Here is a 17,247-nt window from a genome sequence, read left to right as displayed (position 1 = left end):
TTTGAATAATGAAATGTTCAAGTTTGATCCTAGCAATCAGCTTTTCCTTGTCAAGTCAAGATTGTCCTTGAACGTTTTTACCACAAGAGATACTCTCACATGTTCCTTGTAAAAAAGCAACAATGGCCTGACTGCCGTACTGCATATTCACACTTGTCATTATCGTACCGACCTTCGCCAAGTAGCATATAAAAATCAATTTGAGAACTTTCTACTTTCTGACACCTCGGGAGGCGCATAGAGTGACTCTGTATCAGGGTAAATGAACATTGATAATGACTCTTGATTTCATTTTCGTCGGTATTTCTTAAACATATAATTCATAATTTTCAGTTAGAGATTCTGTGTGTGATCGCATAGGTGCTGAAAACAAAGTGTGGTCTGTAATGTTTCTCATTTTGCGAGGTATTATGGTCGGTGTCAAAAAAAAAAAAGAAAAGGGGAAAAAGCGAATGAATACACGTTTAACGTCTTTTAGGGAGGGCCTGCGGGTCATTCAAATGTAATTGTAAAGTAAATGAAGTTGTAAGTGCGCAAAAAAGCTAGTTCCTTCGTGGTATAATAATCGATATTATCGTGTAACTCGGTATATGCCAGTAAGTATACGCCCATTTCTCTCCCGTTCCCGAAAATAGACCTGCCACCGGCAGTGAGCACGCATTATAGTAACGATCATGCGATGGAAAATTGATAGCTGGACAACGTGGTAATTATTAGCAGTAATAAAGGCCCAGCATCCGAAACATCAATAAAAAAAACAACAGACTCGAGTTATTAGGATGCGCTCCGTGTGCTTTGTCTGTCTTGGCTTTTGTTTTATATTTTTGTCATTCTTTTTATGAAGCAATGTAAGGTTTCCCTATACAATGCGAAAGAAAGAAAAAACAGAAACACCAAACAAAGATGTCAAGGTTTCAGGTGAACAGGTAATGAAATAAATGTAGAAACCAGACATGAAAAAAAGAATACAGGGGCATCAGCACCAAAGCGTCACTCTCGCTTCCTGACGTACAAAAGTATTCGCGCAAAACTCTGCCGGTTTAGAAAAAAAGACCTCGATGAGCGGAACGCAGACCCTGGAAGAAAAAGGGGGGGGGGAGGGAATTTTTGTGTTTTCTGTTAAGGTGCACTCAAAATTGGAAAACGCAGCGTCGCGGAATCAACAGAGAAGGGAAGAGGCAGGCTGCCTCGTTGCCTCTAACTGGCGCTAAAACTCGTACAGTGTTCCAAACTTCTGCTGCCGGCGGAAGTCTTCTGCTCCTCCTGTTCCTACAAAAAAAAAATGTGAAAAAACGAAGCGATTCTCGAGGTAACTACTTGGCGGAAATGTCAGGTTATCTGCTTTCCGTCGAAAAAAGGCCCTTGTTTCCTCGTTTTTTCTCTCTCTGAAACAGCGACGAAGGAGGTATATGATAACCAAAGAGAAAATAAATGTGTCGTGCTGCGTACTTTTTTTTTCCGGTCCTTTTTCTGCCAGCGGAAGGAACAAGAGGAGGTAATTTGGGCACGCCCGTCATGGACAAAAGGCCGGGAGGGAGAAGAAAGGGTGAAGGTGTTAAACAAGGCTAGGCTCTTGTGAATGGCCAGTAGAGGCCAAGAAAACAAAAATAAAGACAAAAATACACGCCGTTCGGATCCGTCTTTCTTGAGGGCGGCAGAAAAGGCGGCACATGGTAAATTACGGGTTTCAGCTCTCCAGGCCGTTCCATGTGGCCTTTCGGCAGTAACGTCGTTGTCCTGAAACCTACCAAATATATATCTTTTGGGCTGCTGTGCCGAGGAAATGAATGGCGATAACGAAGGATTGACGGCTGGCTTTCGATGAAGTTGCCTTAGCACTCAGTGGTTGAGAAACGAACGAAAAGGGGCCCGTTTAATAGACCGAATAGCCTAATTTGCCAACCAATATTTGCCGCAACCAATATTTGCCGCAACCAATACAAATAAATACAGTTTGATGTATAGAGTGTGTGTGTGTCTTTTCTATACCTATACTGAATGTATAGGAAGCTGAACACTAAGCTATTTGTTGTACACTTTAGAAATGAATATCGCGAAATGGGTGCCGTTCTGATAATTTGTTCCACCACCTTGCGAATACACCCGTTACAATTTGCAAATTGCAATATATGCCGTAAAGTTATTAGTTACCAACCTAACTACTGCTGTTATTCTATTAGGCACTTCGATTTCCCTTGCAAGTAATGTCCTAATCCTTCAGGTTTACTTCAACGAATATAACAGTACTATCTGCTGCAGCTGGTTTTAATAAATTCTTTAGATTCGTTCTCAAACGCAGAAAATAAATGCGGCGTAATGCTATCACGTTAAAACTGGAACTGAACTCAACTATTAGACAGAGAGAAAGCGACAAGGGAAGGTAGGGATGTTAACCAGCAGGATGTCTGTTTTGCTTCGCACCGGGGGGAAGGGTACGAAGAGGCAAGAAATAGGCAACGCAGAGGAGAAAAATTGGTCAAACTGTGCGCACGTGTGAAGCTACACCACAAGACAATAAACCGCCACAAATTATTTTCTAATTGATCTACTGCTGCAATGTTTTCGTTGTTTTTTGCGCCATTGACCAACGCGCACGGCGATCGTACAAGGATCGTTAAGTCCATCCGGTTTAATCCGTTTGGAGAAGCCTGCCCAGGACGCTGTACAACCAACCTATGCACGTGATGTCTTCGGTACAGTTTATACCGAAGACATCACAATATTATAGCATCATACAATCATATACAGTATCCCCAAGAATCGAGCGTAGGTTGGTCACTCATTTCAATGCACACTTACGAAGGGTGCGGTTTTACAGCAAAGCTGGTAAGTGGAGCTCCGCAACGGTTAATCTGTAACGGTTGTGTGGTCAGCACTAAATATAAATCGTAAAAGAAGTTACGCAGATATAATGCACCTTTTTTAATTTATGCGAAACGAAGTTTTTATGAAGCGGCTGGAAATTTGCTCGCTTCCTTCCTTCGTCTTTGGCGTAAAGGAAATTGGCTCCCGCATGTGATCTCGCTCGCCCATGCATGACAATGTGACAAATCTGATATCGCTGTCCATTTCCACATTTCTTATTTCTTATTTTGCATGTCAAGGCCGGTTTTTGGTTGATCGCCCGTTCCGTGTACGTGCCACTTTATAGAAATCACAACCTTACTTAACACGCGGCGAAAATCTCAATCAGCATGTTGATGGCACGATATCTACTGCCTACCCCGAGACCAATACCCCGTTGAACGTATGTGGCATATTCTAGAAATCATCATCATAATGGACTGTCGGATCCGCTCCTACGCTGACCCCCTTTTTTGTATGGGTGCCACAATAGGGAAATCATCATGGTAATCAACAGGCATAGACGTATTTTGGCCAATCTTTCTTTGTGGGTTTGTGTAATACCATGGATATTTTAATCGTAAACACCCGGTGATGATCTCAACGAGATGATTGTAGTGTCGTTGTCGCAATGTGCACCACAAAACTTCGTCAATTTCCCGTCGTGGGCATGTGCTATCGTACCACTTCCTTCTTGGGTAGACGTCATTGTACGACAATCATTATCCTCAATATCAACGCGCGTACAAGATTCTTGGCCGATATGCCGTCGTGGGTATGCGACATGGTATGAAGATTATTATCATCATAAATGTGAGGCGATCATCTCAAAAGATCTAGTTGGTGGAAAGATATGTAGCGCCCGCTTCTTCGTCAATGACCCTTTTTAGGTATGTGCATTGTATAGAAATGATCATAATCATCACCTAGTGGCCATCCGAACGACATAGTCGGCATAGAACCATCCGAACGACATAGGAGCATACGTGTGATTGTGGCCTATCAGCATGTTTGTCGCACATTCTGCTGCGCCAGAGGCCATGCAAGTCAAGGAGTACAATTATATCATTATTGAGATCCCAGGGATTTCTAATGGCTGATAACGAATGGTGTATTTTGTTGCCTAGATATGTTTCATTAATATTCTAGGTCATTTCTCCGGGAGTCTGTAGCCCATGTAAGAATTGTATCTGCTGTTCAGGAGCAGCCACAAGATTTGTCGAAGTGAGAAGAAGGGGGATATAAGGAAGGCAGGGATATTAACCAATTAAGAGTCTGGTTGGCTACCCTGCAGTTGGGGAAGGGAGAAAGGGAACAGAGAGAAGGCAGAGAGAATGTATAAAGACGTGCACTGACAGTACACAAGATTAGACGGAGATGCTGAATGCATGCCTGGGCTTGGTTTTATTTTTAACTATTTTGTATAAGATGTACTGACATTGAATTTATTTTGTGCGGTTTCCACGTGTGTTTTTCTACCCGCCGTGGTTGCTCAGTGGCTATGGTGTTGGGCTGCTGAGCACAAGGTCGCGCGATCGAATCCCGGCCACGGCGGCCGCATATCGACGGGGGCGAAATGCGAAAACACCCGTGGTGCTTAGATTTAGGTGCACGTTAAAGAACCCCAGGTGGTCCAAATTTCCGGAGTCCTCCACTACGGCATGCCTCATAATCAGAAAGTGGTTTTGGCGCGTAAAACCCCATAATTTAATTTAATGTGTGTTTTTCTATGCATTAGGGAAAAAAAGGAAGCGTGCATGTGGCCTAATCATCATAGGATCGTGCTGCTGCACTGGCGGGCTGAAGTTCGATCCCAGGGAGGCGATGGTTCGTTAACTGAGGTTGAATCCACTTGGCGAAAACGTAACCAGCGACTTACCGACAAACCGAACATGCCAAACCACGAGATAGCAGGCAAATAGAGCTTCGCAATGAAAATCCAGCAGCGCAGTCGTCGTCGGAGCCCCAAAGCGGACGTACATGACCACGTCACTATGCTCCATGTCACCAGTAACTTGCCGCACTGCCGAATGTACGTACACAGGTATAATGTTTGAGCATCACAATATAGTGCCGGCCGTGATGTTGGCATTATTGGTGGAATTAGAGAGTTTAAGCTTCGTGCAAAACACGATATATTGTGGCTGTACCGAATGGCTTACGCCCTCCGCGTGTGCAAGTCATATACTTTGACTTATAGCAGAGGCTGCTACCGGTAACCGTGACGGGCTAGGCTGCTAGTTATCAAGTCAATCACATTTCTCCCAAACGACCGTGCGTGTTAACTCACTCAATGGGTATTCGAATATAACAGAGACAACAGAGACAGCAGCGTGACAAGCAAACACCAACTTGGCGACGAGCCGACAATATAGCGGGAGAACAACGTACCTTGAAAGGCTTTCGCCCTTCCTGTCGACTTACCAGTCCTGAAGCTTTCCCAGTACTGAAAGGTGCTGAGTAGAGTATTGTGCGCGAGGGTGCATCGTGGGGGGCTTCATATATCGGGTGCGTGCGTCGGAGGTGGTATGAGGGGTCAGACGGTGCAATCCTCTTTGTTTGACTTTCAGCGTTAACCGAATCGCCTCGCAGGATGTCTGCTGACAGTTCTTTAACAGAACACAAAGCAATAGAAGGTGGTTCTGTAATATAACTTATTCTTGGCAAATTCTAAATGCCGAGTACTATGCACACGCCGTATCTTCACAATATTCAGTACGCGACTTCTCGGTGAGACCACGGTAACGGAGTCCAGCGAGCATGCTTCGGTGTCAGAAAAACAACTAAATACTATTCCCTTTTTTATACATTATGAAACGACCGCCATTGTGCTCTCAATGGGGAATAGGTACGAATGTTTGAGTGGTTTTGCGGGTGCGTGCCTTCGTGCGATGTTTGTGTTTCACTGAAATGTTTGCATCCTGAAAATCGCAATCTTTTCGATAGACGCCTCCTCAAAATAAGCTAAATTATTTATTGTCGCTGCGCGTACTATTGATCCGCACTCTTAGAAAGTAGCTCTTGTGGAATCTTATCAGGCGTGCCAATAAATATTGTAACACTTATTGCAGTCGCAGATTTCAGTATTGCTGCTAGTCTTGCGTGAGATTTTAGCTTAACAGGCGTCACGCTTCAGTTGACAATAACAATGTTTAACAATGTGAACAACGAAAAGTTAATTTCTGACCTTTTTAATTATATCTGCTTGGACATCGCTATATCCGTGCAAATAATGTCCGCCTCTTCAGAAGACTTATCTTAATAGGTGGATTACGCTTTCATGGCTATATTCAGAAATGTCCTCACATTGACAATAAATAAATAAATAAATAAATAACTGCATATTGCAAACATGACAAGGATTTCTCTTCATGCACGGCTCCATGCAACAAAAACAAGGTAATAAGTGTCTACATGACGCGGCAGCGTTCCATCCTTTCGTGTCCCGTCTCCGCGGCGTAGTCTTTCTTCTCCAGCATGTTTTTTTTTTGTGTGTGGGCGGAGATGGGGGCGGCACGGACGCGGCTTATTTGTACCTAACGCCGTTGTGTGCACCATATCATCGGCTTCATGTTGTGACATGCGGGAATTTCGCACCACAAAAACACATATTGTGCGAACGTTTTGGGAGCTGGTCAAACATGAATGTCCTGTGCCTCTAGAGATGTCATCGTCCAAGGGACGTACGACAGCGTTTGGCAATGATTGAATTTAGTTTTTCAAATTTTTTATCTCTTTGTTTTTCCTTGGTGAGCTCCGAACCATAGCCTCACTGAGGCTTCCCTGGTGTTGCTACAGATCTCGTTCTCTGCCCGCTCCCCTAGTTAACAAGCAGCAGACGCGGCAGGTGTGCCCACGTCATCCCTCTTGCTCCGTCATGCCGACTGCAGCACCAATCTCCCCCCTCCCCCATCCTTGCCCTCGCCCCAACACTGACAACGTGGAGCCGGACGCGGCTCCGAGGATGAGGCAGCGCTGCCCACCGCATGCTGTATACGCGAGTGAAAGCACGCGAGAAGAGCTTACGAGCGCGGTTCAATGTGTGGCGCGCAAGGCAGGAGATCTGAGAGGAAACGCGCCATCTTCCGTCGCGCGTAAGGCAATGGGGGGATGGGAGAGAAGGAGGGAGGGGGCGGTGTTGTCCACAAGCAATGATTGCGTATTTCGCGACCGCGCGTAGGCGCAACCGGTGAAAGCAGCTCAATCTCGCGCGCGTGAGGGAGGACAGCGGGCAGGCATCCCGGGAAGAAGGGGGCGCGGCGTTCTACTCCGGCAGCGACTGCTTAGCGCGCGCTTTATCATGATACCAATTTGCAGACAGCTTATACCTTTGCGCGCGCTGTGTTTTCACCACTGAGATTGCGTTGAAACGATCTGAGCACGAAGGTCACATGGCTGACTGCTGCTGCCACGCTTCTTCACACCAGCGTTTTGACGGCGTCATCGGGTGCGATCTATTCATGTGTTCCTTCGCACGCTGACACCCTGGTTGTTAATTTAGTTACTGACCAAATGCTTTCTAGCTAATACAGCCGATAAGACTACTATCCTTACTTCGATTAGTTTCTCGCTAATTTTCTATCGCTTTTGATACTGCGTCTTTCGGGTGAAACTGCGGCTCTTTAGAGCGTGGCCCTTAGACGCTCGTTCCAGCGTTGAGCATCGGCGCGCTTCGGCATTGTTATACCTCGTAACCGAGCGAACGAGCACAGCGCAAGATGAAACAGAACGCGGAGGAAAGCGGGAGGTGAGAGGAGAACACGCCAGGAGGAAAGTAGAGGAGGAGGAGGCTACAGAGAAAGCATGAAGCGGAAAGCGGAGGAGGAGCGGTATGTATATGGCCTGCGCATGCGTATAGTTGCCGTTGGCCACGGCATCTGCAGCCGCGTAGGCGATTCCATCTGCGCTTCCGAAATAGGGAAACCGTGCTGTGTGAGGTGGCGAGGGCTGCGCTCGTCTGTGGGGTTGTCAGTTTGCTATCAGCGTGTGTGACAGGAATCACTGCTACTGCGAGGGGCCATGGCGAGCGGCCGATGTTAGGCTCGATGTGACGTCCCCGTGAGTGTTGTCGTCGCCGTTGACTCTGGTGGCATGAATTAGCTTCTACGAAGGGCCGCTCTCGTGGTTGATGGAACCAAAGCGTGCAAAGAAAACCGTAGTGCCACGCGAGACGGTCTGTGCGGCGACGATGGCTACGGTATGGCGCCAGAGCAGTGCACGTTGTCTGTGCGAGAACAGAGCGCTGCATGAGGTGCATGGAGGCTGTTGCGAACAGCGCCCCAGCGTTTACCACGTGCTACCTCTCGCGATCTGACGATTAGCGAGGTAGTAGAATTACACTTCGCTCCGTTTGCAATGTACCGTACAAGACAGATTGCCTGCCGTAGCTGCGCTACTCGCAGCGTTATCTTCCTAATATAAACCGCGTGCCTATATAATCATATTACAAAATATTGACACGAGAAATGAAAACATGTGTAGAGCTGCGCTAAAATTTCGCATTAGGTGCTATCGTAATCATCAGTGAATATTTTTGTTTTCGCTGCCTTTTGCTTGACAAAAAAAATGAGCATCAACAAAACAGTGTGAACGACGACTGAAGTATGAATTTTTGCTTATAGTTACTTTTAAAACAGTATAATCTCCTGCGTTTGGTACCACGGCGCGCGAACGATGTTGTTTCTTGAGCACTGAAAACATCAAAATTTTCAACTCCCTCGTTTTTATAGACCTAATTTAAACATCCAATTCATGGCCAATCCCCTACTGTGGGTACGTGCCACAGCCACTAAGGACAACAACAATGACAACAACATTCGCCCTTGGTTTCCAACTGTGCGTGATAGGGAGACAACAAAGTTCATCTTTTCCCCACACACACTATCGTGACTCGCATTCTGCGTTTGTAGCGCATCAATAGACTACCGCGGTATTTTGGTGATCCGGCAGTTGCAGAGTGCAATGGGGCTATAGATGGAGCCAAGGCCCCGTTATGGCTTCCACTGCTGGGATCAAGGTTGCTGTGTGCACACACAGCAGGGTTGCTGCTGAGCAGCTTTGCGCACACGACAGCGCTGGTGTTACTTTAGTAGAAAGGGCTGTAAAGATTAGGCTAAATCTATCCAACATTTAGTTAGGTGCTGACCGCGCAGTAAAAAGACAGGAACAACGACCCTCTTATCTATCAGGAAAGTTGATGAGGACACAATTATTGTCGAGGCGATGAAAGGCACCTAGCGTATTGCAGCGTACTCTCTGCCTCCTCTCACCTCATTTATCTTTCAACATTTTTCAAGGCACTTTCCTGCACTTCTTTTGAGGCTGCTGGTGCGAAATATACGCCCCCGCGCAGCGAGAATGTCGAGAGCCCTGTCGGCTATCAAAATATAGTAGACAGTCTGATGGGTACTATTTTGCCGCTGTCATCACCACAAACAGAATAGCGCTGCGGTGCATGCGTTTTTCGATAAGCATTGCAATCCATAAAGGTGCGGTCCACCTACCTTCAACGTTCCAAAAGTATTGGGCAGCTGTAGTTATGTAAGGAAGCAATCTACGAGTTCGTTGTACTACCCAAGAGACAGGCGATAACAGTGTGCCGTTTGAATGGAGAAACAGCAGCGTATTGGCTTGTGATGGTGCTTTTGGGCAATAGGAACTAAAATGAACTGCCTTGTGTGTGGGTGCAAGTCGTGGAACGTATTCTCGAATGATCGCTTTTCGTGTTACCATCACCTTCGCGTGAAGTAGTACTCAACCGCACGATCAGCGCGCGCCTGACGGCCGCGGCGATATTATCGCCGAAAGCGGTCGTCCCACAATACGCCCCAAGTCGTCTATTTTCATGGCCATCCCCTAAACGAATCCGCAATTGTTGGAAGCAGAAATGAATCATAAAACAAGAGTGCTGTTCGTTTTTGTTCCCTTGTGGGGAGGCCTTAGGAAATGCACAGCACTGCTCCTAGAGCAGTCGTTCGCAAAAATGCTTCTAGAACAGTACTGCATCGAATGTATGTGAACAAACAAAATGCATCGCTTATTGACGTGCAATTGCGCTGATAATTTATCCAGAGCATATAAAACTAGTCCAAGAAACTACGTTTTTATGCATGCAATCAGTGAAAAATTATATTTCTAATATCCAACATGATAATTTTACCACTTTGGCCCTTATCCTTTTGGCAGGCATGGGTGAATATCTCGTGAGACCAGAACTGTGGGCAACTCAAAGCGAAGCAGGTTCCCCTACCCCTTCCTTATAGTGTTTCTCTGGTGGCAGCCATTTCCCCAAGGTTCCATTCCCATTTCGTTCTTGCCGTTTCGCCTGTTCCTTCAAATACCCCGTCATGTCTGCATGGAAAGGGTGTCGGCAGCAGTTTCGACCTAGCACGTCTACGAAGCGAGCAGGATAGGAGGCGCCTACTTGATTTATGTTCCTAATTTGCAAATAGCGTGATGCTTCCGGAACCCAGCGGGCCCGCCGTCCCCATTTTCAAGCAAGCCGTTTTCCCAACGCCTTTCCCACCCTCGGCCGGTCGCCAAACGCTGTCTAGAAATTCAATTGTGACGCTTTCGCAGCCTTTTTTTCTGACTTCACTGCTTTTCGCAGCGAAGTTGCGCCCTGAGATTGGCATGAGCATTGTGTCTCCCTTCTGGCTGATATCGTTGTAGCGTTGTACTGCATTTGTTTCACTGTTACTGTTGATTGCTTTTCCGGTCGTTACACGAGACGCTCTGCACCTCCTTCTGTTCGCATTCTTTCTTAATTTGCTCGTATAAAACAGCGTACTATTAAGCAGTGTTAGGTCCCAGTTTACATAACCGGTGGAATGACTCCGCTTCCGGGGCATTCTGCTGCTCAACTCGAAGTTCGACGGAGGCACAATTGAAGAACGCTACTTTACTTAGACATGATCGCACGTCAAAGAACCCTAGGTGGTCGAAACACCAAAGTCTGCCGTCCGCGCAGTCGCTCATAGCCCTGGTGTTGATTTGGGACGTTAACTCCCATGAATGAATCAGTAAACTCCACATTACATGATATAGGATTCGTGATGACCATATATGTTTACTGTGGCGCGAAAGCCTCTCCCAGTCGCGCGCATGTGTGTAACATCATTACACATCCGCGTTTCATCTCCAGGCAAACGACCTTACTGAGCGCACAGGCCAGAGCCTTCAGGTAAGACTGCCTCCATACACAAAAGTAGAACAGAAAGGAGAGGCCGATTGGGAGGTCCACCTTCCGGCAGCTGGCTATGCGGTTAACACAGCGCCGCAGACATCTACTGGTTATACGCTGCATGAATTCGCATCTGGAACGCTGCCCCAGCTGAAATTGTTGATCAGGCTAGGTGCTCCCGTTAGCGTCCCACACTCTGACAGTCGCACAGTCACCTGCCGGAGGATAAGAGCTGCGGGGAAGGTAAAAACCACGCAAGCGCAAGAAAAACAGAAGCGCTACCCTGAGCGTCGCCGCCGACCTGCCCCTGCTTGCACCAACGGCGACGAGGTGTAGTTGCGAAGAGGCGGCAACTGTCCAGGCAAGAAGTTGCTCGCAAAGTTCGAGGGGCCTTTCACCATAGGGGCTTGGTAATGGTCAAAGCCCCTATGGTGCGTTAGCCCCTATGAGCCCCTATGGCCCCTATGGTGCGTTAGCACCTGGGATCCTTGCGTTGGACTCTGACCGGCGGACAAGAAATAACTTCGAGGTGCAAGTGTCGCGCCTCAAGAAAAGATTACGGCGATCGGACTGAACTGTTGTTTCTTTTTTGTTTGCCAGTCCCCCAGCGTGGCTATGTATGAGGTTGAAGAACTGCACCGGGGTTCCGGGGCTTTTCGGCAAGAGCGAAGAAGTGAAAGAGAATAGAACAACTGGAACAGGAACGGGTGCTGTCTCTGTGTCTCCTTGATCGCGTTACAATATATATATATATATATCGTGCGCCCCACTCCCATTAGGCATGATGCGTTGCTCCACACAGATCATTTGACTCAGTTTGTATTTCTTACCTTATTGGGCATCAACTCTAGATTACCATCTTTAATTTTCTTCACAAGCTTTCTTGGCTGAAGGCGTGCCATTGAAGTCGATAGTATAGAGATGGGACTATTAAGATTGACATTACAGGCGTGGTGTGCTAATGCAAATGAATGAAAAATAAACGCCACCGCCCTAATTAGGGTGGAGGCTGTCGAGCCTCTTTTCAATATGATGTATCTTTACTTTCAAGCCGTGTTAATTCCGACGCTCCGGACGCTAGCGTAGTGCAACTAGAGGGATTGCGATACCACGAGAAATGTAAGGCGAGATGTTCCTTTGAATTAACTTGCCATGTTTCTGCTATACAAAGGAATGAATACGTCATCGAGACACTCGAACACCTATGTAGTTTTTGCCAGAGATCATCTTAGGCGTACATTCACTTTCACGAGACGAACTGAACTATGTAAACATATTGTAACGAGGCAGTCTAATGTAGAGAGCTAGAAGTAAAGCAATGAGCAGTAAATTAGTAAGGTGGACGTTTAAAGCTAGATAGGAAATGAAAATATATAATATATTTTGAGTTGTATTAGTAGATCTGCCTTCTACAATACCAAAAAAATATTGTAGAGAACGTAACCTTTAGGGAAGATTATCCGCGTTAAATGTATAGCATTAAGTCGTCGTGCATGTATAATTTGGTGATGGAAATTATTTATTTAAACAGATTTTATTCATTACGTTTATGTCATGTAAATACAGGTATGAGTTGTATTTTCGAGCTCACGCCAAGTACTACATACCCAGGAACAGAAGTCGAGTACTAGGACAGTACAGCTGCCAGCAGCATGTTTACTCTTCGGGCACTTATCCATTGGTACTTCTTAGCAGTTCGGCAACCCAGCAGGCAGCACGTACGTGCTGTCTGCTGGGTTGCCGAACTGCTAAGAAGTTTCTAAGTTGCTGCTAAGTGGTTTTTGGAGCACGAACGTTCATAGACAACTTAGGTAACTGGGAAGGGCAGTGCAAAGAGGCTAGATAGATTACTAGGCACAACGTTGGTGAATAGGCTAGTAATGCTAAGCGTGTATTGAAATTCTTTTCTGCCACAGAGTATGCATGGTAAGACAGAAAAGACGCAACACCATAAGACAGATGGCACTGTCGCTTCGAAGTACCTCTTTTCTTCGTTTCATGTATCAGGTGCATCGCTGTGTTTAGACGTAGTGTTTCGAGTTAGCGTGAATTTAATATAACCTACAGAAAGGATTCCTCGTTCCGGGTTTGCGTAAAAAAAAATACGGCGTAGTTTTTTCTTTTATTATTCTTGCCAGAAAACTTCACTTTTCACCATGAATATTACTTTCCGTTGAACATCTATGATGTTTTCCTGGTGGATAACTTTCAAGGAAAACTGTGGTTAACTCATTTTGTAGATGAATAAACATGATGTTTGACAACAGAATTAGATATTGAACACTGTAGTTACGACAAATATAAGAATATGATGGTATTGAAAAAGCATTCTTGCACAGGCACAGAACCATAAGGAGAAGAACTAAAGAAGCGAGACGTTTGAATTCACTTGATATGAACAAAAAGGAAATATTATGATAACTCACGCAGGCGTAAATGATGATGGATTGTCTATAAATGTGTCCAACTGATGCAACTTAAATCAAAGACCCTCGCCACCCCACTGCTAGAATGCAAGGTGGTACAATAGTTCTGCATTCATTGCTTCATGATTGATGGTAATGAAAGCGTAGTTTATGTATTTGTTGTTCAGTCAGTAATGTTCCGTTTAGCATTAAAAACTATCGAATCACAGCCTTGAATCATGCTCACAATTTTAGTACTGACTCCATGCATAACAAGCAAAGGAAAAATATTTTTGGGGCCACAACATTCATATGGAGATGGATTACCAGCGAAGCCGTTTAGGTTGCATACATGGGTGGCATACACGGGCTGCATGCATTGTGAAATCATGCATCATTCCTGCTGTCGCTGGTTTATTCGCGTTTTTGCGGTCAACGCCTCTCCGCTTGTTTCTGTGGCCTGAGCAGGCTGCGCCGACTCACCAGCTCCGGTTTCAAGCGGTCCTCTAAAGCGCACATCCCAGTTTTATAAATACCATGTATGACGTCATACAAGAGAACTGCCACCACAGTACACCGAGAGAAACGCCGCCACGGTCACAGCACCTTTCATGCATCTGCCGCAACTGCTGCTGCAGCCGCGCCGGCACCTCCGACGCGCGTCACGTCATAACCCCAAGAGTGTAAGCCACGTCCACAGACGTCGTCTCCACACTCTTTCCACCTCACCCTTACCCGTCTCCATTCCTGCCCACACGCTGTGTTCTCGATACGGAAGTAAGCAGTTCAGCAAACCGCCCCCACACCGCTCCCCCCCCTCCAGGGAATGCATGCAGGGGATACATAGGGGGGGAGGAGGAGAGGTAAACAGCTTCGCTGTCAATAAATATATCTACATCGCTGCCGCAACGTCCCACATCACACGTCCCGCGAAACGCATTGATTCCTTAAGCACGCTCAGTGAAAAGGAAATGGCGGAAGATTTCTGCATACACCTCTCTGGATCTACAACATCGATAGCTTCAGTGCTCAGGCGGGCTCCTCCAACAATCGACGATCGTCTCTACCTCCCATTCACGCTGCAAGAGCTACGTGCAGCGATTTCCTCAATCAAGACACTCAAGTGCGCCTGGTCCTGATGGCATTACCTATTCTACCTTGCGCCATCTACGCCCTCGAGCGACTGAAGAGCTCCTAGCTTTATACAATCTCTCTTAGTCCTCGGGAACTGTGGCTGCTCACTGGAAGACAAGCAAAATCGTGGCATTATTGAAACCAGGCAAGACACCCCATGCTATGCTTTCCTACAGACCTGTGGCGCTTGCCAGTTGCATAGGTAAAACGATGGAACGCATGGTTTTGACGCGCCTGGAGTGGTTTTTGAAGAAACGTAATATATATCCAGACGCAATGACAGGTTTGCGAAAGGGTAGGTCGTCAATCGACAGCGTCATCGGCATAGTAACAACTGTTGCACATCAGAAACGTCGTCGTCGATTAACGGCTGCTGTCTTTCTAGATATCAAGGGTGCTTTTGACAACGTTCTACACGGTGCAATTTTAAATGCCCTAGAAGAATGTGGCGTCGGGGGACGTATGCATCAATGGATAGCCAGCTATCTTCAAGAGAGAACCATATTCATGACAACTCCAGACGGTGAAACAAAGAACCACCCCGTCTATCGTGGAGTGGCTCAAGGAGGGGTATTGAGCCCAACCTTATTTAATATCGTTCTCATTGGACTGGTCAAAGAACATGCAGGCACAGTCTCGATCTCTGTGTACGCATACGACATATGTATATGGACCACGAGCTTAACGCGCTTTCAAGTGCAAACGAGGCTGCAGCGCGTGGTGTCGATAACGTCGACATACCTAAACAGTCGCGGACTGCAGCTCTCACCGGAAAAAAGTGTGTCCATGGCATTTACACGGAAGTCAATGGCCTGCTACCGCGTTATGATTGATGAGAAGATTATACCTTAAGTAACCCGGTACAAGTTTTTCGGAGTCATCATCGAGCGTGATTTATCGTGGTCGAAGCACCTCTCTGGATTAAGAAAAAATCTAGACAGCTTTACTCAGATCATTCGACATATGTCTGGAAAATCATGGGGCCCATCCAAGTCATCTCTTCTGCAGCTCTACCAGGCACTTTTTGTTGGCTACTTCCGCTACAGTGCGCCTGTAGTTTCTCGTATTTGTACAACTGCTGTACGCCCACTTGAAAGCGCTCAGGCTCGCGCACTGAGAATTTGCCTTAGACTACCAGGATGTGCGTCTACTTGGGGCACGATTGCAGAGGCACGTGCGTGCCCAGCTCGAGTTTATCTGCAATATGAGCCATTGCGAGTGCATCTAAGGCTACTGACCAGACACAGGAATCATCCACTCACGAACGTCACAAGCGTACAGTCTGTGTCTGCCTACTCAGAAGCCGTGTTGTCGCAGCAAGACTTATTGCCGTCGGACTTCCAACCGTATGAAATACCCCAAGTTCCACTCTGGACGATGGCTAAGCCAACGGTGTGACTCTCAATCCCTAGAATAACGAAGAAGTCGAAGATGCCGCTTGCTGGGCTCAAGGATTTCGCGCTATCATACATTGCTCACATGCATGGATATTACGAATATGTTTTTACAGATGGTTCTGTGACACAGACCTCTACCGCGGCGACCTACACGGTGCCAGGAATGAGGATCGCACAAGGATTCAAGATAGGAGACAGGACGTCGTCTACAGCGGCTGAGTTGACCGGAGTTCGAGAAGCAGTTCGCTGCATACTGCAACAGAGTCTCGAGAAGTGGACAGTGTTCTGTGACTCAAAACCAGCACTGCAACTCATCAGCAATTATATGAGTGACAGAACCGCATATAGTCCTCTGGTTCATGACATCATGTCTCTACTTGCTGAGGCGTCTCACTCCGGGCATACCATCGTGCTGCAGTGGATTCCCGTCCATTGTGGAATAGCTGGAAACGAACAGGCTGACGCGGAAGCAAAAAAGGCGCCCACTGATGGAACTATTATAAAAATTCATTTTTCCCGATATGACATTAACGCATTGCTCCATACCTCCCTTAAAACTTCTACGGCACGGCATTGGGACAACCCGGAACATCGACAAGAGCGCCTTCGTAGACTTGACGCTGGATTACAATTCCGGCTTCCACTTCGGTTGCGGAGAAGCCAGGAAACACTCCTTCATCGATTACGGCTGGGTGTGGCATACACCCACCGATACCTTCACAAGATTGGACAAGCACGGGACCCTGAATGTAGCGTCTGTCACACTCTCGAGACAATAGCTCACCTACTTTGTGTGTGCCCTCAATATGCGGCCGAACGAAGAACACTCAAATCTACAGTTGACAGCTTGGACTCCCGCCCCTTTTCAGAAGAAAAGCTTTTGGGCGCGTGGAGGAGTTTCCACTGTGCCCAACGTGCCATAAAATCACTTTTGAACTTTTTAAGTGAGACTGGTCTAGCCGATTGCCTCTAGAAGCTGTGAGACGTGCAGTCAGCACGAAATGCGTTTGCGCAAGAACTTTACGGGACAATATTACTTTTTGTATGGACAAGATTATTCTTACGTGTATTGCGTCTACAGTGCGCATCCGCATTTAGGACAACGTTCATATAGTATCTCATTGTACCATAACATAATCACCCGCCACCTACCTTTCCCTGTATTTCCCACTTTCCCTTTCCCCAGTGAGGAGTAGCAGGCTAGAGACACGCTCTCCAGGCCGACCTCTCCTCCTTTCTGTTCATTAAAATCTACTCCTCCTCCTTAAGCAAAGGGTCGTCTGTA

The sequence above is a fragment of the Dermacentor variabilis genome, chromosome 10 (genome assembly GCF_050947875.1).
Source record: "Dermacentor variabilis isolate Ectoservices chromosome 10, ASM5094787v1, whole genome shotgun sequence".
In the NCBI taxonomy this organism is placed as follows: Eukaryota; Metazoa; Arthropoda; class Arachnida; order Ixodida; family Ixodidae; genus Dermacentor; species Dermacentor variabilis.
This window is presented reverse-complemented; position numbering follows the sequence as displayed.